This window comes from Schistocerca piceifrons, chromosome 2 (assembly GCF_021461385.2).
Source record: "Schistocerca piceifrons isolate TAMUIC-IGC-003096 chromosome 2, iqSchPice1.1, whole genome shotgun sequence".
NCBI lineage: Eukaryota > Metazoa > Arthropoda > Insecta > Orthoptera > Acrididae > Schistocerca > Schistocerca piceifrons.
Window position 1 is genome coordinate 290421189 of NC_060139.1, and position 22093 is coordinate 290443281.

At 44.2% G+C, this 22093-nt stretch overlaps 1 protein-coding gene and 1 non-coding gene across 2 annotated transcripts in view; both read left to right on the forward strand.

The window, feature by feature from the left end:
* LOC124776799 (phosphatidylcholine:ceramide cholinephosphotransferase 2-like) overlaps positions 1-22093 on the forward strand; it is a 303955-nt gene that overhangs the window by 36585 nt on the left and 245277 nt on the right. The window lies entirely within an intron of this gene.
* Positions 14856-14928, forward strand: Trnat-ggu. Its single transcript has one exon. It is a non-coding gene; the product is annotated as a tRNA-Thr (tRNA).

Sequence of the window (22093 nt, forward strand, 5' to 3'; positions counted from 1 at the left end):
TTCGTTTATGGCCCATGGTTAACCAGTTGCACTGCGCCGATTTTGAATAGCGCCATTTGGGTATGCACGGTGTACTTTAACCACGGCAAAAAACGAACAGTTTACAAACTTAGTCGTTTCGTACATGCTTCCACTTTTGGCCCGAAATCCTCACTCCCTTTTGGAAGTCAGATAATTTTTTTCGAATTACAACAACGACTGCACTGTTTTCCACGTCCCACCGACACGCTTTATGCAGGGTGAATTTTTGCCGCCTTGTACAAACTCTAGCGATTGATCGGTGAGAGAATACAAAACAAAAAAGATCTAATGAACTTACGTCCGGAAATGCATGGTTTCCAAGGTAGAGACCTTTCATTTGTTACAAACTGCCGTCAAATTCGCACTGTACCACGCTGCCACATGCATGGTTTCCTCCTAGAAGGTGGTACTGTTCTTCACTCGTCATACCCTAGCGTCCTCTCCTGCCGCAGTCATTGCCAGTGTTGTGACCGATTCTCTTCTCTTGCTGACTCACCTTGTAGTGGATATGATAAAGCGTTGTACAGAATGGTTCCGCATTCGAATCGAGAGCTTGCCGACATGGTGTTTAGTTGCGGAAAGGCAAATGGCAACGGGTGGCGGGCAACAAGGTTGTATCAGGAGACTTATCCCCGCCGACAACAACCACAGCAGTCAATGTTTGCAACAGTGTTTCGACATTTGTCTGAGACAGGGTCGTTTCAGGAACCAGGAAATTATGAAGGGTGTACCCGAAATGTCGCGAAAATGTATTGACACTGTGGAAGGCGGCCGCCGTGTCAATACCAGGCAGTTGGCCCGGCAGTACATAGTAAGCCAGACGACCGTGTGAAACATACTCCATAATTGTAACAACCCTTATCACCTATAGCGTGTGCAGGCCTTACTAGCGATAGACTTTTCATATGGGGAGCTGTTTTGTCACTGGTTTGTTCACCAGGTGGCCAACTTTACGTAGTGTGGTGTCTTCAGCTTTCATAACAGACAACTATGGGATAGTATGCAGAATCCCCATGGTGGCAGCGAATCATCGGCATCGGTGCAGCCGGAATGTGTGGGCCGGGATAACTGTCGACCGTATTTTGGGACCAATCTTCCACGTCGCCTAACAGGCCGGAACCATCGGCGTTTATTGCGGGTGAATTTGTCTACCCTGCTGGAAGAAGTTCCTTTCATGATTTGAAGGGTTATGTGGCTGCTACGTGATGGTGCTGCAGTCCACATCGCCGTTAACGTCCGGTCGCATCTCAATTCCGTCTTCCCTGATCGATGGATCGGACGAGGGCGTCCAGTTGCATTGCCTACTCTTTCACCAGATCTCAACCCATGCGGTTTCTGATTACAGGGCCATCTCAAAAGTGTCGTGTATGCAGAGCCCATTCCAGATGTGGAGACGCTGGAGCAGAGTATTCATACTGCCTTTGACACTGTTCCGATGCAGCCTGGCCGATGTGAACCTGTGAGACAGAACATGCTACGGCGCGTTCCATGCATGTGCTGAGGCACGTGGAAACCAAGGCACGTGGAAACCAAGGCACGTGGAAACCAAGGCACGTGGAAACCATTTTCAGCACACACTGTAACTGTGTGGCTGCATGGTACAGCGCGTATTAGACCTCAATCTCTGTAACAGTGTATGACTGAATGAATGGCCTCTAGCTTGGAATCCACGCATTTCACGACATTAGTTCATTAGATCTTTTTTGTTTCCTATCCTCTCATCGATCAATCCCTAGAGTTTGTACTCAGTGGAAAAGATTACCCTGTATACCCTCCACTGCTAGTGCTGCCAATTGCAGTCTGTCAGTGGTTACTGCACGCTGACATCGAACATAGTCGGTGGTCACATTAATGTGACTGGACTGTGTAGTTTTAAAGACAGCAGCTGTTGGGTTGAGGTTTGTTGGACGAACCCAACGCAGTGTAGTTCACCCACGGAAGAAGAAAGGGTGCTACACCCACGGAAGATGGACCGATTCTTCATTATTACTTACCAGTCCAAGATTTTCACCACGTACGATTAGTAGTGTAGACAGAGGAGATCCAGAGAAGCGCGGCGTATTTCATCATGGGTACGTTTAGATAGCGCGATAGCATCACAGGGATGCAAAGCAAACTCCAGTGTCACACGCTATAGGTGAGGATTACTGGTAAAAATCAGTGCCTTACGTTCCAAGATGATTCAACCAACATATTACGTCGCCAAAATGGCCACGACGGGAAAATTAAGAGAATTTATAGCTTGAACGGGGACTTGCCGACGGTTCATCTTGCGTACTTGACTGACAATTTTTTTTTTTGCGGAGCACAGATTTAGATATAGATAATCGGAAAAATCGAACTGTAGCACACGTGACATTGTTGTGCATAAAGTCACTAGTCCAAAACAGAATTACCTAGTGAGGTGGCGCAGTGGTTAGGAGACTGGACTCACATTCGGGAGGAAGACTGTGTCTGAACATTTAGGTTTTCCATGATTTCCCTAAATCGCTTCAGGCGAATGCTGGAATAGTTTCTTTGAAAGGGCACGGCCGATTTCATTTCCCATCCTTCCCCAATCCGAGCTTGTGCTTCATCTGTAATGTCCTCGTTAAACACTAATGCCCTCCTCCTCCTCCATCATTCAGTGGTTACTGCTCCATACACAGCCATTGTCCATCAAAATGGCTGTAATGATAGAAATCGGCAACCTCTGAATGAATCTGCCTTGCGATCTAGGCTGTCGTAATTATTTTCAAAGATTATAATTCGGTAGCTGATAATTCGAATAATATATACAAGAATTAACGTACTGCTGTGACCCGTTTTCAATGGCGTTTGATTAATACACTGTGATTCTCAGGCAGTGCGCCTTGTTCTACCAACTGAATAGAACTGTGGACGGTTATTATGGACGAGTGTGCAAGGAATGACAGTTTGTGTTGTTATCGACCATGTAAGGTGACGTGGTCTCCTGACTTTCATTGCTTACATATTCCATCCCCACAATCGTTTTCTACACATCAAGACGCTTCATTCGAACCCTAACTCGATAAGGTAATTCATGTAAGCAATAAGCAAATCTAATAAATAAATCGCAAGTGCGCACCGAGGTTGAAAAAAGTCGAGGCTGGCGTACACAGCATGACGGCCACAGGAATTTTCGTTCTCAAGACGAAACCAGCCCGCTGGGAAGACCGTCCCTCCAGAGGGCTGGGTCAACAACATACCTACTATGGCCGAAGCGACAGCCCAGAGAGAAGACAGCTTTTGCCAGAGCAAAGCGATAACGACCCCCGCTACATTGTATGGGAGCGCCCAGAAGACGCATTTTTTCACGGACCAACTGCGTAGTTACGGAGTTCCCACAGTAGGCAAATATACGCCTAACGGAGATGCTACAGATTTCCGCACTGGTCGACTCAAACGAAACGTCATTCTCCCGTTTAAAAGAGCAATGCTGGAGTGGGAACACGTAACGAGAGTGAGTGCACTCGTACATGTAGGCAAAGAGCGAGGAACAAGTCTCTCCTCAGTACTTCACTGGGAGAGCACCTCTGTCGTTGGCGAAGCGGAGTGACACACTATATTGAGTCGCTCGCGATTAAGCGTTGTTTACTGTGTTGGCCGTCACAGTTATTGAGCGGTGTGAACACGGACAGAGTACAAGTTAAACGCCTGCGAGCGAGTATTGAGTGGCATTGCGGTGGACTGGTTATCTGACCGGTGTGCCACGCCAATAGTTAGGCTAGGGACGAATGGGAGTCCTTGACTTCATCAAGGTGTGGGGAGAGTTTGATTGGTGAAGGTCATCCGGATAGATAGTTGTGTTATTTGTCAGCAGCCAGCGACGCAGGCAGCAGTCGTCTCAGCTCACGGTATTGTACGCTACAGCGTATGCGAGCCCCATCTGTCCTCCCAAACAGTACACTCCACTACATTTCTCACGTGACAGCCTTGACCGTACCTAGAAAAGTTATTCAAGTTGTGTAGGCGCGGCTCTCGGTCATTCTGCCGAGTAAATAACTTTCTTAAAGAAAAGGGAGAAAAGAACCTTTCCATACTTTGTAAAATAATAGCATTCCCATCCATAAGAGGCAATCTACTGATCCAAAAAGAACCCAGAAATTTATTATTATTTTTTATAAGAAAAGGTTTCACTTGATTTCTAAGAATTTTTTGTAATAAATAGTATTTTTCGTTCGTTTAACATTTTTCTTACACTAACTATCAACACCCCCGTACCCAAGTATCCCACTAGTTACGTAAGAATATATAGAATATTTTTGTGTCTTTTCCTTACAGCGGACGATCCAGAAGATATTTGTTGCTGAATGTTTTTCAAGCAGTCCTTGTTGGTACATGAGGAGCGTCTGTCTGACTTCTGTAGTAGTGTGAGGTGGAAATTGTTTCTTGCAGGAGCCAAAGGGTACTTGTTGGATCAATCCATTCGCAACCTGACAAAATAAAACCCACATACTCTCAGAACCATTGTGGAAGTGGAACATGAGTTCTATTTTACTTCAAATCTATCTGGCTGTGTAATGCGCTTCCGGTTTCTTCGGATTCATTTACGGTGTGTTTTATTCCATATTGTGCCGAGTCTAGGGAGGAAACAACTCTTAGTGTGAAAAATCGTTTTGTGTGGCGGCGCTGAATCAGCGTATCTGTAGTTAGTACAGACGCACCCACCACCAGCTCCAGAACTAGGTAGCCTCTGACACTTGTCCGGCTAAATTACCCCACCAATGATGCCAAGCGGAGCGTTCGGTCACCGACCATAGAGCTAAGTTCAGATATAAAGTGTGCGATCGGATTTCGAGAGCTCCTGTGTCGAGCGGTGGAGTTCGTTAATCCATGCAGTGACTATGGCGCAGTCCGTTTCGGTTTCAGATATCCTGTACGCGGATGTTCGATGGCGAAGCTACACTACTCATAATAAATTGGAAAATCTACTATATCTGGGATAATCCGTCAAGTATTCAAAGTTATCTGAACGAAATTAAAGCTTCTATTGCATACTATTGCCATTTGTGTCAACAAACCGTAAAATTAAATATAATGTTGAGGAACCACTCGTACGTGCATGGTGTTGCCGTGTGGCAGCATCGTGCAAGAACGTGTTTAGCCTCATTATATTGGCAGAAAGGTGAAAATCGATAATCTTTGCCGAAGGTCGCATGTGTATAAACACACTCGAGAGCAGTAGAAAGAGCGAATTATTTCTGCCACGTAGATCACATCTAATTAGATTTTTATGGTATGTGAAATGATGATTAGTGATAGCACAGATTATATTTCCATGTTTCCGTAACCGAACGATCAATAATTAATGAATATTTTCATTTTGTTGCCGTACGGTAGGAAACCTATTTCAGTGTTCAACCTGTTACAGAATATCTTGCGTGTTAGGCCTTACCCCCCAGATACTTTTTCACTGATACTGGTTACCTAAAAAAATCTCATGCAATAGAGTTAAGAGACATTGTGTTGCTGATGTCAGATGAATGGATTGAAATATTTCAAGGATTTGAACAATACGCAGTATTTCCTCATTGCATCGGAGTTCTCGATGGTAAACGTGTCGGGTTACAAAATCAGGAACATTCGGGTTCCCTGTAAGTCACTTATAAACAGATTTTCCTCTAGTGCTGTCGACTATCGGTTTAACTCGGTAGATATTCACACATATGGAAAAAGACAAAGACAGCCACTCAGGAATTTTCAGAGATTTCGTTCTGTATGGAAGACTCACTCGTTAATCTTTGGGTATACCGAAACAGAGACTTTTAATAGAAAACCACAAGATGGCACTTCTTTACGCAAGCGTGGGTGATGAAGCGTTTGGGCTGATGGAAAAATTTAATGACACTACGACGGAATGCGGCTGGCTTACGAAAAAAAGTAATTAATTCTCGGCTAACTGTAGCACTTAGGTATGTTGAGTGTACTTTTGTATTAATATGCATATGAACGAAAATGTACTTGCTTGAAAGAAATTTTATTTCCTTAATCGGTTTCAAGCACTTAATGCTCTTCTTGTTTTTTTCTTAGTCATTTCCCTCAGAGAGGGAAGGCTCTCCGTCTCAAAATTTTTGATTTTCATGCAATTCGGGCGCTATACGTATTGCAAAATGCTGTTATTTTTTCTGTCTGCTCTATTAGTGACTCTGTCAGTATTCTCACCTTCAGCTTCACTCAGTTCTCACAATGTCCCACGAAGAAAAACAACAGAAACCCAACGAAAATACTTCTGGTCACGACGGAAACACACGGTCAGCGTAACAGCTCACGGGCGACATTGATGTCCCTAATAGCGCGTTTGTCTGCGCCTGGAGACATTTCCCGTGAAAGCTGCTCCGATGTGCTCGGATGTAGGTAGACTATTAGATGTCCAAATGCGCAATTCGAAAACGTGCTTCATATTTTCGTCATCTGAACTTAGCATTATTATGCTAAGTCGACAAGCGCCCAAGGGAACCACGCCCAGCATTGACCCAGGGTCGTGTTCAACACGTGTACCATGACCCACGTTCCCAGGCAGAAACCATGGCACTCGCATTGGCCAGGTTTCACCGTGAAACTTCCTGGCAGATTAAAACTGTGTGCCGGACCGAGACTCGAACTCGGGACATTTGCCTTTCGCCGGCAAGTGCTCTACCAACTGAGCTACCCGACTCACGCCCCATCCTCACAGCTTTACTTCCGCCAGTACCTCGTCTCCTACCTTCCAAACTTTACAGAAGCTCTCCTGCGAACCATGCAGGACTAGTACTCTTGAAAGAAAGGTGAGCTTCTGTAAAGTTTGGAAGGTAGGAGACGAGGTACTGGCGGAAGTAAAGCTGTGAGGACAGAGCGTGAGTCGTGCTTGGGTAGTTCAGTTGGTAGAGCACTTGCCTGTGAAAGGCAAAGGTCCCGAGTTCGAGTCTCGGTCCGGCACACAGTTTTAATTTGCCAGGAAGTTTCATATCAGCGCACACTCCTCTACAGAGTGAAAATTCTCATTTCGAGGTTTCACCGTGTTTGTGTACGCCCCGATAGCGTGACGGATTGCCGTCCTACGCGCCCGGGTTCGATTCCCGGCTAGGTCGGGGATTTTCTTCTCTCAGGGACTGGGTGTTGTACTGTCTTCATCATCATTTCATCCCCATCCGGCGCGCAGGTCGCCCAATGTGGCGTCGAATGTAAAAGACCTGCACCAAGGCGGCCGGACCAGCCCCGCTAGGGGCTTCCCGGACAATGACGCCACACGCTCATTTCCATTTACCGTGTTTGCTGAGTCGGCGCGTAAGCATTACTATAAAGGTGAAGCTGTCATCAACTCGAAGGCTGATTTTATTGTTTGGCTTCTTTATACCATTTTTGTACAGGCCCTATGAGCTACATATGCTGCATGCATTGTATTGTTGACAAACGCAAAAAATACGATAGTTACAACCTTCCGCAGAAGGGCACTAAGTGCCTGAACCCACTTAAGGAATTAAGTTTCTTTTATGCAGCTGGTTTTGTATTATTTGTACTAGGGTAAGTCAATTATTATCCGCAATTTTGTTATATTTTTATTTATTTTGGTAGTACCATCGTTTTACGTTCATGACGCAAGCTTTGTTTATTTCTTGTTACATCTTTGCAATTTTCAAGCTGCTAGGTTAGTTTCGTTTTCGCTGTCGTGTTGTTAATCATGGCTGCTCCGCTGTCTATTTGCACCAAAGAAGAGCAACATTCAGTGATCCTTTTTTTGTGGTCAGAAGGCGTATCTAGGACCGAAATTCATAGAAGACTTTCGGTACAGTACGGGAACAGTGTTTTGCCACAACGGACTGTCAACGAATGGATTGAAAAATTCCGAAATGATCGCACAAGTGTTACGCACGATGAAGGGGCCGGACGACCGTTTACCGCCACAAATGAAGAAACCATTGAGCGTTCGCGTGAAATGATTCTCTTAGACAGACGATTAACTACTGACGAAGTGGCACATCGTCTGCAAATTAGTCACGGTTCTGCCTACTGAATCATCCACAACAGACTTATTCATAAAACACAATTCACACAGTTGCATAAACAAACGCGCTTGGACATCTGCAAAAAAACATTTGGATCGCTATGAGTAGACGACAGAGTATGGAATGGAAACATCCAGATTCGCTATGCATGAAAAAGTTTAGGACAAACCGCCCGCAGGAAAACTGACGCTTACGGTTTTTTTGGGACGCACAAGGTCCAGAACTGGAACATTATGGGGAAAGGGGCACAACAAAAAACAGTGTACGTTACAGTGAGATGCTTACTGCCAGGCTAAACCGTGCATTTCGAAGAAAACGCCGAGGGTTGCTGTCAAAAGGTGTGTTGTTGCACGACAATGCCCGTCTGCATACTGCTCCCCACACTGCTGAAACGCTCCAGAAACTCAAATTTGAAGTACTGGAACATCCTCCGTATAGTCCCGATCTTGCCCCTTCTGACCATCACTTGTTTGGTCCACTCAAACAGGCATTAAGGGGCCGTCGATTTGCCTCGGACGAAGCATTGAAGGAAACACGGTGCATTCCTGGCTCGCAGCTCAACCGAGAACCTTCTTTTATGACGGCATCAGGAAGCTCGTACAACGATGGACCAAGTGCGTTGAAACGCAAGGAGACTATGTCGAAAAATGATGTTCTTGTAAGTTTTCTATTTGATTGCAATAAAATTTTATAACTACTTTGCGGATAATAATTGACCTACAGCTACAGTTGGTGAAGATGGATAAAATACTAAACTTCTGTTTTTACACGACGCACAATGCTGTCTGCTCGTTGACAGCAGCAGCGGTCAGAAAGCAATCAATACCGGTCGATGTCCTTTGATTTCTGTCAAGTCAGGTGCTCTCTTCGCTGGCATCGTCAAGAGTGTTCACAGCGCGCGTGCAGTAGTTCTGCTGCACATCTCTGCTGTCATTCTATGCCCGTTCTCTCATGCAAGGGGCTGGGTCGTCACACAAACCTTCGGAACGAACACCGTGTCCTACATGGAGACAATGGACAGGTTTAGCACTTAACCACATACACGTTCAGCATTTAAAATTGTTCAAATGGCTCTGAGCACTATGGGACTTAAAATCTGTGGTCATCAGTCCCCTAGAACTTAGAACTACTTAAACCTAACCAAACTAAGGACATCACACACATCCATGCCCAAGGCAGGATTCGAACCTGCGACCGTAGCGGTCACGCGGTTCCAGACTGTAGCGCCTAGAACCGCACGGCCACACCGGCCGGCTTTCAGCATTTAATCTCAGACATCAGTGCATAAGGGCCTCAGATAAGGCTGCTGTTTTTCAGCAATGTTCTTCAAAAATGACACATTGCTCTAGAAAATGGAACGAAATTGGAGTCCAATTTGGAGAATATATACAGACATAATTTGTTGTTTGCTGACGACCACGTTGTTCAACTTCGACAAGATGTGCAATATATGGCGAGCAAAACTTAAAGATTACAAAAGATGTGGTCTGAAACAAAAATTGAAAAAACGAAGTACTTGATAGTTGGATACCTGAGAGAAAGCTTTCTAACGGACATTAGCTTGATGCTGTTACGTTTTGCGGACCTCATTAGCTCCTATATCCTTCAGGTAGAGCCTAACCTGTGGAAAGATGTCGTCCTCTTGTACTGTGTAAGTATTTGTCCTTGTCGTTCTTGTTTACTCAACGTAAAGGTCTGTAATCTCGCCAGAATGTACAGAGTTTAACAAGTCCTTACTGGCAGCGCACACAAATCTCCAAGATGGTGTCAGAGTAAACATCCACTGTATCGCCTTCTCTATATGCCGACCTTCAGTAGTCTTGGATACTGCTATCCGTATTATCTCTGACCTTAAAATCCGTTCCGTGTGTGAAGAGGACTGGCTGCTGACACTTCGAGGGCGGCCGTAGTCCTATGTAAAAGCTCTCGTAAGTCGTAGATAAACACTTTCTTTCCTGGTGTGCAGGTCAACATGTTGTAGGGGGAATTCGTCTCTGATTAGAATTTCAGGATGATCAGTTGAAAGCAGCCAAAATGTGCCGCTGTGAGAGTTTCGCTAAGACACGTTTTGTCAAGTACTTCATTTTCGGACTACATCCGTTGCTGGTTTCTCGCATTTTTGTAAGAAATTACAATCTGGATTAATGACTGTAGCGCACAAATGTACGCGGTATAATCACATTAAGAAATGTGTGATTAGAGATGGAAAATGGCAACTGGGTAACGGAAAGCAAAAAGAGAGAAAACATGGAGACATTGTTTAAAGAAGCTTTATAGGTAACTAGAAGTAATTAAGCCAATTAAATATGAGGACACTATTCAAGAAGATTATAACGGAGATTCAATCCTTCTCTCTAAATTACAAAAAGTTTTGCTCCAACTTTGAAGGAATGAATGACTGGGTTGGAATCAAACACCAGCGGAACTCTTACGGCTATCAGGCCAAAAGGCGGAGCAGGAACTGTACAAACTCTTGAGCACAATATGTCCAACTGAGGATCTTGCTTCAGGTTTTAAAGATAATATAATTATTACACTTCCTGATATTACATTCGGTCGGTGTGGCCGAGCGGTTCTAGGCGCTTCAGTCTGGAACAGCGCGACAGATACGGACGCAGGTTCGAATCCTGCCTCGGACATGGATGTGTGTGATGTCATTAGGTTAGTTAGGTTTAAGTAGTTCTAAGCTTTAGGGGACTGATGACCTCAGATGTTAAGTCCCATAGTGCTCAGAGCCATTTGAATCCTTATATTACAACACAGTCAGTTTTGTATCACGTACGTCATAGATATTCACAATAGTACTTTATCCAATAATGGAAGGAATAACTGAAGGTACGGGAGAGGACAATTTTCCTTTACGAGAAACAGGGACACCAGAAAAGCAATTTTAGCACTGTAGTTAATAGTAGGGGTCACGTTTAGGAAGTATAAAGAAACATGCACTCCATTCGTAGATTGTTAAAGGATTTTGATAAGGTGTAATGAACTGAAAAGTTTTGCATTCCTAGGCAATGTGGTATGTGGTAAAGGGGCTGAAGGAAAATCCACAGGTGGAATGATACAAGAGAGAGAAATGAAGAAAGGTATCAGGCGAATTATCTCCTGTCATCACTGATATTTGATTTGTGTAGGCCTGCTGAAATGGAGATGAGGCACGTAGAACAACTGATGTCTGAGTTGTTTGCAACGGACTGAAGATCACCACGATACAGTTTTTTTATAACACAGTGATAGTCACGAATACTGAAAAGGTAATGAGTCGGGTGCTTAATGAAATGGAAAATGTTTTAGCACATCAACAAAAGCAAAACTAAGTTATTCGTGTGCATAAAATGTGGATATTTTGGATAGGTAAGAGTTGAGAAACTTGAAAAATTTCATTAATTTTTCTGTCGTCGATGTATAACAGATACAGAAGGAAAATGGAAGAAAGACATAGCGAGGATTGCACAAGGCAAAATGACTTTCTATAAAAAGGAACAGCTGCTAACAGCCAAAAATATAATCCTTGGCCGGCCGGAGTGGCCGTGCGGTTCTAGGCGCTACAGTCTGGAGCCGAGCGACCGCTACGGTCACAGGTTCGAATCCTGCCTCGGGCATGGATGTGTGTCATATCCTTAGGTTAGTTAGGATTAATTAGTTCTAGGCGACTGATGACCTCAGAAGTTAAGTCGCATAGTGGTCAGAGCCATTTGAACCATATAATCCTTGAGACGAGATATGATCAATGAAAAGCTTTATATTGATGCACGTTGTAGACAATAGGGAAGAAATAAATGGAGCAATTAGCAGACCGAAGACCAGTTGGATTGATTAATGCGCGTAGATAATTGATAAAGAACAGCATAATGAGTCGAAGAGAGAGGATGGTCGGACGTTGCTGAAAACAGTAGTTGAAGAAATGGTGTAACAGAAGAATCACAGAGGCAGGCCTAGGTATGAGTGTATGGTGTTAGATACAGCAGCTACGCTGAAACGAATAAGGTAGCTGGCGAGCAAAGGGACTCTAGAACTGCCTTAAACTTGATGACCGAAACAACAGCAGCTGGTATCCTGGACATATTTGTGAGGTGTACATTCGAAGAATCGTTTAACTGAAACAGTGCCCGATACAGGGACGCGGATGAGGTTCCTACCAACGCTGATGTACCTCTGACGATTACGAGCCCCAACTGTGTCTGTCTCAACACGCCGAGGCTGGCACCGCGTAAGCCAGCGTTCGAAAGCAGACGACGCACGATGCACGGTGATTCAGCTGCGCCTATCGATGTCTTTTAATGCAGCCCGCAATGTTATATCTGGCGTTCAAAAACCACCCGCGAGATTTTCGTATTCTCTCGCTCTCTACGCGCAAACTGTTAGTCCTACAGAGAAAGTGAATAGGATATTTTTGTGAAATTTAATGTAGTTAGCAAATTTTATTCTGGGATTCGTTTTCGGTAGAGGCCACAGTTTTAGTTATTCAAGAAAACGTGCAAAAGTGACCTAAATTTATCCCCACTCCCACAGTCAGCCCCCCCCCCCCCCCCCGTCCCGGTTAAAGGTTCTAGTATGTTGTTCAGATTACATTAAATTACAGATCATGAACAAGACATTTCGTAATGATGCGGAAAGTGTCAGTCTAGGAAAAAGGTTTCTTTGGATGCTATAATTCAAGTTTTTTTCTTAAAAAAAAGGTGATTAGTAATTTATATCAATAAACTCAATAGATTACTTCATTGCACTCCCCTCCTACTACTGCACTGACTGGCCTTATTACGCCACCGGCTTGGTTGAACACTTAGAGATTGTAAAATTGTCCTTATCGTAAATTTTACCTAATCATTTTGTGAATTTTAACAGCATAAAATAATTAAATCGTTATACTCGTCAAGCCTTCTGAGTGTGGAACTACTGTGCTTGTAAGGGTTAAGTTTGGATCGAATTGTCAGTGTAATTAGTTTTAGTCTAACTTTTACAGAAGTCGTTTTACTTTCATCACCCTAACGGGCACTTTAAAATAATAACGTTAACGGAATAGCCGACGATGCTGGTGGCGTAATAGTCCAGTCAGTAGAGACTAAAAAAGGTCGAATATTGGGAATAGTTCGTTAGTTGGAAATTACACTGATGGGAGGGAGTGCCACAAACATCATAGTTTGGACTGGCGAGGGATGAGTGTGGGGGTGGAGGTGCGTTTGAAGGTCACTTTCGTACATTCTTCTTGAATAACTCCACAACTGTGACATCCAGCGAAAACGTATCCCATCCAAAACTTAACTATATTGAAATTCCTACAAATAGGTCCTGCTCATTGTTTATGTAGGTCTAATAGTTTTGCGCGTAACGACCGATAGAATGTGAAAATCTCGCGCGTGGTTTTCGAATGCCGGATGTAGCATTGCGGATTGCATAAAACGACATCGGTAGGGGCAGATCAATCACCCCGTATACAATGATACCGACTCTGTTCGATGCCAGCGCTACGGCATGGCAGAAAGAACGGAAGAGAACACACTAGCTCGTAACAACTCCGAAAATTATCGCTGATGTAGTTCTGGCAAACGTCACGGAGCTCGCCATTTCGCTTAAGCGGTCTGGAACCACATGTTATGCAACAGTGCCCTCTACGCCACAAAGGACCGGTCCACTAAGGCGGCCTTGAGGAATAATTGGTTGTAGCCTAGGACTTGCTTCTCTCGCTTTCGATGTCCTTCTACAACAAAGCGAATTTATATTTTTTGACAGGTGCTTGAAATATGGCAACGAAGGATATCACTTCGTTTTTCGATTACAACTTGGTGAGAATAATGTGCAAAGCATGAGCCGATCGCAGCTAGACGTCCTGTAATATGTTTCGTCTCACCTATATCGGCGGATGATAGTGTCGAAAAAAAGGTGGTTTGCTTACGACTTTTGAAAGTTTAAATACAGTACACAAACCATAATCAGTGTTACTGCTATAAAATCCACCCGCTATCTATCTAAAGCGCCAATAGGTGTGAAGTGTCACAGGGAATGTCGCCTTTTACCTCATCCAGTGGGTGTGGCACTGACGTCAGTCACTTTCAAACATTTTTCTACTTTCGATTGTTTTTCCGTCTCACCAGGTTCATCTTTTACGACAACACCTAGGAGTACTCGTGATGTATTACACTCAGTGCTTTTCACATAGTATGTAACGTAAGTAATATGTGTACCACATTTGATTGAAACTGTTCCACACATTCCACAGTCGTGCTCTACATCACTGCCCCCTCCCTCCCCTCCCTCCTCCTGCCCAAACTCCCACCCGTATGTGTCTGCTGTGGTGAGGACATCACCAGTCAGCGTTACCAAATTGAAAATTGTTGAATTGACCTTAATGCCAAGCCTTTTTTATTATTTTTGCACGTATATCCGTTTTTCATACGTATTTCAAACATCTTGTAACACTTTACGTTATCGAACGTGTTTTTTAGGTCGACAAATCCAATGAAACTGTCCTGCCATCAAGACAAATCATTACATTAAAACTACTTTTCTGGTTCGTTGTCTTTTCCTAAAACCAAAGTCGCCGTCTAACAGATTCTCAGTTTTCATTTCCACTCTTCTCGGTATTAGTCTGGTCGGAAGTTTATATTCATTAGTTGTCAAACTGATCGTACAATATTATATGTTTGGTTTCTGTTCTTTCAGACGTCTTGCAGCCACTGTGAATCAAGACACAAAGGAATTAAAGACATTAGCTGCTTTTGGGCATTGCTTTAAATCAGTGGGGCAAGTTGAAAATGTGTGCTGGATTGGGATACCACATCAGTAGTGCGTTAGAAGTTGAATCTGACACGAGGCGTGCTGGGTTAGTCAATATGGTTCCCCTGAGCAATGTGTCCGGATGGCGTAGTGGTCAGCACATCTGCCTGGTAAGCAGGAGACCTGGGTTCGAATCCCAGTCCGACACAAATTTTCAATTACTGGTGTAAATCAGTGTCCACTGGCAACTAATGTTTTTAATTCCTTTATGTCTTGACTGTACAATAGTTGTAGCATAAATCTGCCCTAGTTGTCATAATTGTGCGGGGGATATTCAGATAATTTGTTACCAGTTTCATAGTTCTACACACTAAATTGACATAATCGTCTTAATGTCAGTTCCTTCCATTATTTTAGAATTCCGGAAGAATTTAATTCCGGAGTGTGTAACAGTCTGTACTATTTGTTTTTCATGTGATAGTCCTTGTCGTGCCTGTTTTTCAGTGTTTTCTCGCATTATAATTTCACCGTAACTACTATAAATCAAAACTGGTACAAATGGTACAAATATTTTATACCTTCCGTTTCGCACACAATGAAGGCTTTGGTTCCAAAAAGTAATTAGTGAAAAACACCCCAGTCTGGTTTTACTTTTGTGTTCACTTCATGCAGAAATCATCTTCAGCTGCCCTAAATACAAAAATTGATTGTGTTATTGGATTCTTGTGCCTAGACGACAGTGTAGCTAGGATCACGTGACGTTTATGGTCGGTGTTTCAGTATAGTGATGACTGATTTTAGGAGTACGCGAAGGAATGTGCACTATAGACCGTCATGTTCAGTTTCCGCCATTTTCCTCAATTTTTGTTGTTTTTGGACATGGGGTTGTTTTTGTGCAGCATTTGTAAATATTGGGAGTTGTACTCATTTAAGTGCTGTGTAAAATATTAAAGCCACTTGGAATGAATTGTTAAGTTGTTCAGTTACACATTGTTTTTGCAAGTAATACTTCTGTAGGGCCGGCCGCTGTGGTCGAGCGATTCTAGGCGCTTCAGTCCGGAATCACGCGGCTGCTACGGTCGCAGGTTCGAATCCTGCCTCGGGCATGGATGTGCGTGAAGTCCTTAGGTTACTTTGGTTTAAGTAGTTCTAAGTCTAGGGGACTGATGACCACAGATGTTAAGTCCCATAGTGCTTGGAGCCATTTGAACCATTTCGAACTTCTGTAGGGTATATTTTTGAAACTAGTTATTTAATGTATGGACGGTTAGGCCGTAGTTCGTCGGTCATGTACTATCTTGTACACTGAAACAGGAGGTGGTCTTTTACCGTGAAATATGTGATACTCTCAAGTGAAATGAGTTTCTCCAATCTTATCTTACTTGAACTGAAAATGGATATTTGTGTTAATTTCCAACAGCTTCAGTTTCAGAATGTAGTAACTTGCAACTAAAAATTAAACTTCGTCCTAACAGGCGCCGTAAGGCCCAACGGTATCGACCGACCGCCGTGTCATCCTCCGCCGATAGGCAGCACTGGATGTGGATACGGAGTGGCATGTGGTCAGCACACCGCTCTCCCGGCCGTAGTCAGTTTCAGTGACCGGAGCCGCTACTGCTCAATCAGGTGGCATCTTAAATTGGCCTCACGGGTTCTAAATGCACCTCGCTTGCCAACAGCGCTCGTTTACCCGCCCAAGGGCTAGCCAAGTACTACAGCGCTTAACTTCGGTGATGTGACGTGAACCGGTCGTGATCTGCGGCAGGTCCGTTGGCATTTAGCTTGAAACAGGTTTTTGAGAAAACTCCTGCTTTCTTTGATTACGCTTACTGTTTATTGATGTGTAACACATTAATAATGTAACAGAAAGACGATTAAATACAGTATTGACGAGATTATTCTCGATTGCAACGAGTTTGAATTTCAATAGGAATAAATAGATTAATATGAAAATATATTAAACTTCCATTACAGGCCTGGCTAGAGGGGAATGTCTGAAGAGTGTTGCAAGGTACAAGGGTCCTCACTATTTAATTTCTAACAGTTTTTGGAAAATGGTAGTGTCACTGAGCAGGAAAATTTAAAAATAAAAATGATTCAAATGGCTCTGAACACTATGGAACTTAACATCTGAGGTCATCAGTCCCCTAGAACTTAGAACTACTTAAACCTAAGGACATCACACACATCCATGCCCGAGGCAGGATTCGAACCTGCAATCGTAGCGGTCGCGCGGTCCCAAACTGTAGCGCCTAGAACCACTCGGCCACTCCGGCCGGCAGCAAGAAAGTGTGTCTACGTAACCGGCCGGAATGGCCAAGCGGTTCTAGGCGCTACAGTCTGGAACCACGCGACCCCTACGGTCGCAGGTTCGAATCCTGCCTCGGGCATGGATGTGTGTCTTAGGTTAGTTAGGTTTAAGTAGTTCTAAGTTCTAGGGAGCTGATGACCTCAAATGTTAAGTCCCGTAGCGCTCAGAGCTATTTGAACCATTTGTTTCTACGTAACGACATTTTGGCTGCCTCACAATGCGCCATTCCTAATCATTCATCTTCTGGAGATGTTCCGAAATACATTTCAACAAAAACTGGAAATACTTTATATAATGCACTCGCTGACACAAATCGTGAAAAGATCTGTATCAACTAAGAAAGGTGTGGTTATGTGAAATGATTGGTTTTTGTAACAATGGCTGTTGAAAGTGGTACTGTGCGAAACGTGACCTGTATGTAAATAGTAAAACATTTACTCAAGTTAAATGTGTCTAACAGTGCAGTGTTAAAAAGTGTAGTAAACGAGAGGGGAAGGAACCGCGAAATCTGGACATGGCCGTAATGAAGAGGAGGTGCTGAATGAGTTTGGAAGGTAGGAGACGAGGTACTGGCAGAAGTAAAGCTGTGAGTACCGGGCGTGAGTCGTGCTTCGGTAGCTCAGTTGGTAGAGCACTTGCCCGCGAAAGGCAAAGGTCCCGAGTTCGAGTCTCGGTCGGGCACACAGTTTTAATCTGCCAGGAAGTTTCATATCAGCGCACACTCCGCTGCAGAGTGAAAATCTCATTCTGGAAACATCCCCCAGGCTGTGGCTAAGCCATGTCTCCGCAATATCCTTTCTTTCAGGAGTGTTAGTTCTGCAAGGTTCGCAGGAGAGCTTCTGTAAAGTTTGGAAGGTAGGAGACGAGGTACTGGCAGAAGTAAAGCTGTGAGTACCGGGCGTGAGTCGTGCTTCGGTAGCTCAGTTGGTAGAGCACTTGCCCGCGAAAGGCAAAGGTCCCGAGTTCGAGTCTCGGTCGGGCACAAAGTTTTAATCTGCCAGGAAGTTTCATATCAGCGCACACTCCGCTGCAGAGTGAAAATCTCATTCTGGAAACATCCCCCAGGCTGTGGCTAAGCCATGTCTCCGCAATATCCTTTCTTTCAGGAGTGCTAGTTCTGCAAGGTTCGCAGGAGAGCTTCTGTAAAGTTTGGAAGGTAGGAGACGAGGTACTGGCAGAAGTAAAGCTGTGAGTACCGGGCGTGAGTCGTGCTTCGGTAGCTCAGTTGGTAGAGCACTTGCCCGCGAAAGGCAAAGGTCCCGAGTTCGAGTCTCGGTCGGGCACACAGTTTTAATCTGCCAGGAAGTTTCATAGGAGGTGCTGAAGGTCGCGGTTAATACGATAATAAAAGAAAGAACTCATTGGCAGGACGAGGAGGAACGACTGAGTTTGTGCGGATTGTAGGCGTTCAGAAAGTTGTAGATGGGGACACGCAGAACCTCGAAATTCCTTAAAATGTCAGCCACAGAAACTTCATGGTTCAAATGGCTCTGAGCACTATGCGACTTAACTTCTGAGCTCATCAGTCGCCTAGAACTTAGAACTAATTAAACGTAACTAACCTAAGGACATCAAACACATTCATGCCCGAGGCAGGATTCGAACCTGCGACCGTAGCGGTCGCTCGGTTCCAGACTGTAGCGCCTAGAACCGCACGGCCACTCCGGCCGGCAGAAACTTCATACTGGGGCTGCGAATAGGTGTTGCGTGTGGTTAGTGTTGGGCGTGTAGCCTAGCGGCAGGCGTGCGTGCTGAGTGCCCGCGTGGCCCCTGGAGGCCGGCTGACCCACTTCACTTCAGTCCCCCGCGGTTAATGGCGACCCTGCAGGGTCACGCGTCTGAACACGGAAATGCTCGCCACCAACGTAACGACGATACTGCCCTCCTGCATTTCTGATTGTCCAGGAGAGAAATCAACAGAAGGAGAGGTTAAGAATGTATTGCAAACAATTATTAAGTGCTACCCTTAATTGAGACTACTCTTCATTCAGTTTTATACAACAAATCGAATCACATCAACAATTAATGTAGTGCATATAACAAATCAAGATTTACGCGTACATCTCGGGTTAACCAAAGTTTGCGATACCACTTTCTTTTGCCGTAATGTTTATTCCGATTTTCGGCTACAAAGTGTGACGTTCATGTTTCTCATGTAATTACATAGTATATTTGTGCAATTACTCATCTCAGCGTGCGGTTAGAAGAATTGGCGTGTAAGCGCACTCAGTATTTTGAGTATAGCAGGTGGAGACTACCACTACTAGTGTGCTGCTAATCAAGTTGCAAATGGGACATTCTTACTAGACGAACTCATATTTCATTTCATTAAATAGAAATCTATATCTTGCTGAATAAACCAGTTAGGTAAAATATAAATCTGGAGTGTAGCGTACATTATTAGTTTGATTTTCGTGATCTTTTATTTACGTTTCTGCCCTCAAACATTTTACGGCAGGATCACCGGTGCAGTGGATTGACGGGTCACTGCCATATCAGGGCGTAAAGCAGACGTCGTACGGCTCGACACTGAGACATCTACGAGCCAAGGTTTTAGCGAACAGTCATACATTAGCCCAAGAAAGTTAAGTCACAAGCTACGTACCACTGTTTACTTATAGCTATTTTAAGACTGAGCATAGAGAGAAGTTTCAGAAGACTGTTCAGTTTTTGTGTATTCTTTTCGCTTCCAATGTGATCTTCAGTGGGAAGAAATTTTTCTTGTATTGTTAGTTTTGTTGTAGTCGAATGTACTTCTGTGGTTCCCTCGACAAGACATTCCGCTAACGCTGAGTGCGGACTGTTACTTTTGGTTTCCCTTGCGAGTATCTCATTATAACTTCTCCGTTCACAAAACAAAAAGAATAAATAAATAAATCCGGATTGGCCGCACATTCAGATCTCCAGGAAAGCTCTGCCAAGGGGACCGACCGAGGTGGCGCAGTGGTTAGCACACTGGACTCGCATTCGGGAGGACGACGGTTCAAACCAGCGTCCGGCCATCCTGATTTAGGTTTTCCGTGATTTCCTTAAATCACTTAAGGCAAATGCAGGGATGGTTCCTTTGAAAGAGCACGTGAAACTTCCTTCCCCATCCTTCCCCAATCCGATGGGACCGATAACCTCACTGTTTGTTTCCCTGCCCCCTCCCCAAAAATCAGTCAATCAATCAACTAACCAACCAACCTGCCAACGGGGGATGACTACGAGAAAAAGACTGAATAATCAATGAAAGGGTAACATTCTACGAATTGGAGCATGGCATGTCAGAAATTTGAAAGTGGTAGGAAAGCTAGAAAATCTGAAAAGGGAAATACAAAGGGCCAGTCTAGATATCGTGAGGGTCAGTGAAGAGAAATGGAAAGAGGATAAAGATTTCTGGTCAAACTAACATGGCGTACTATCAACAACAGCTGAAAATGTTATAACGGGAGAACAAGAAGCGTGGGCAGAGAGTGAATAGTTCAGTGATGGGATTATCCTCATCAGAATCGACAGCAAACGAACGCCAACAACAATAGCACAGGCCAATGATGGAAAAACTTTTTTGCTGAAAATATCTTATTCTTATGTTTTATAGGGTGGCAAATCCAAGTATGGTACTTAAAAAACTGTATTACCCACCATTTCTTATTAAATTAAGCGATTTTTAAAGAATTTGACAGCTTTTATGTAGTTAAAATAATTTAAAAAGGGATATGTAATTAATATACATTTGCTGGCAGAAAAAGGTCGATTCTATTTTTGTGTCTTGTCCTATGATATGGATGGAGCCAAGAAATCCTTCTAATGACTGATACTTTTGCAGTATTGATATTACGGGTCATAATTCGAAAAACAAGGAGGTAATAAATGGTTCAAATGGCTCTGAGCACTATGGGACTTAACAGCTGTGGTCATCAGTCCCCTAGAACTTAGAACTACTTAAACCTAACTAACCTAAGGACATCACACACATCCATGCCCGAGGCAGGATTCGAACTTGCGACCGTAGCAGTCGCACGGTTCCGGACTGCGCGCCTAGAACCGCGAGACCACCGCGGCCGGCAAAGGAGGTAATAACCTAATCTAACCTTCCGTCCGCTGTCCGACCAGTAGGGCATAGTGTAGTTTTGCCGGTTCCTGAACCACCAGATGGTTTAAATTCTATTCCAGCTGAAGTATTTTCTGATGTACAATGTGATTTAAATGAACCAGATGATGATGAATTCCACTGTAATACTGGACGTCTAGAGGCCAAATTGTTTACTCAGACCGAGCTTAACGATTTGGTTAAAGATCTGGGTTAACGAAAGAAAAAGCTGAATTGCTTGGCTCTAGATTATAAAAAAAGAACTTATTGGCAGTTGGAACCAGCATTATATGTATAGAAAGAGAGAGCAAACGTTTTCCAAGTTTTTCTTCAACAAGAGGGTGATTTAATGTACTGCTCAGACATTCCAAGTCTGATGAATGAGATGGGAGATGTTTGTGAGGAGCAAGGAGGGCGTTTTCACCAGGACATTAAAGTGATGGAAAAACACTACTAAGGCTGTGGCTAAGCCATGTCTCCGCAATATCCTTTCAGGAGTGCTAGTTCTGCAAGGTTCGCAGGAGAGCTTCTGTAAAGTTTGGAAGGTAGGAGACGAAGTACTGGCAGAAGTAAAGCTGTGGGGACGGGGCGTGAGTCGTGCTTGGGTAGCTCAGTTGGTAGAGCACTTTCCCGCGAAAGGCAAAGGTCCCGAGTTCGAGTCTCGGTCCTGCACAGTTTTAATCTGCCGGGAAGTTTCAGCTTTCGATGAAATTAAAAGGAAGGGTTGGCCGTGTCAAACCAGTCAGAAGACTAATGACCGAAAAAGAAAAACAACAACAAAAAGGTTTTGTGTGTCCGAATTGGTGATGAAGCTTTAAGAAAGTTTGGTAGGGGGAAGGGGTCGGGGAGGGGGGGGGGGGGGGGGGGAGGGAGCGGAGAGCAGCCACACCTTCCTGTCGGCGCCCCGTGACGTCCAGCTAGCAGGGAGCTGTGTGCCTCACCTTCACGTAGCCAGGAGCGGCCTTCCCAAGGTCGTAACCTTGACTACAG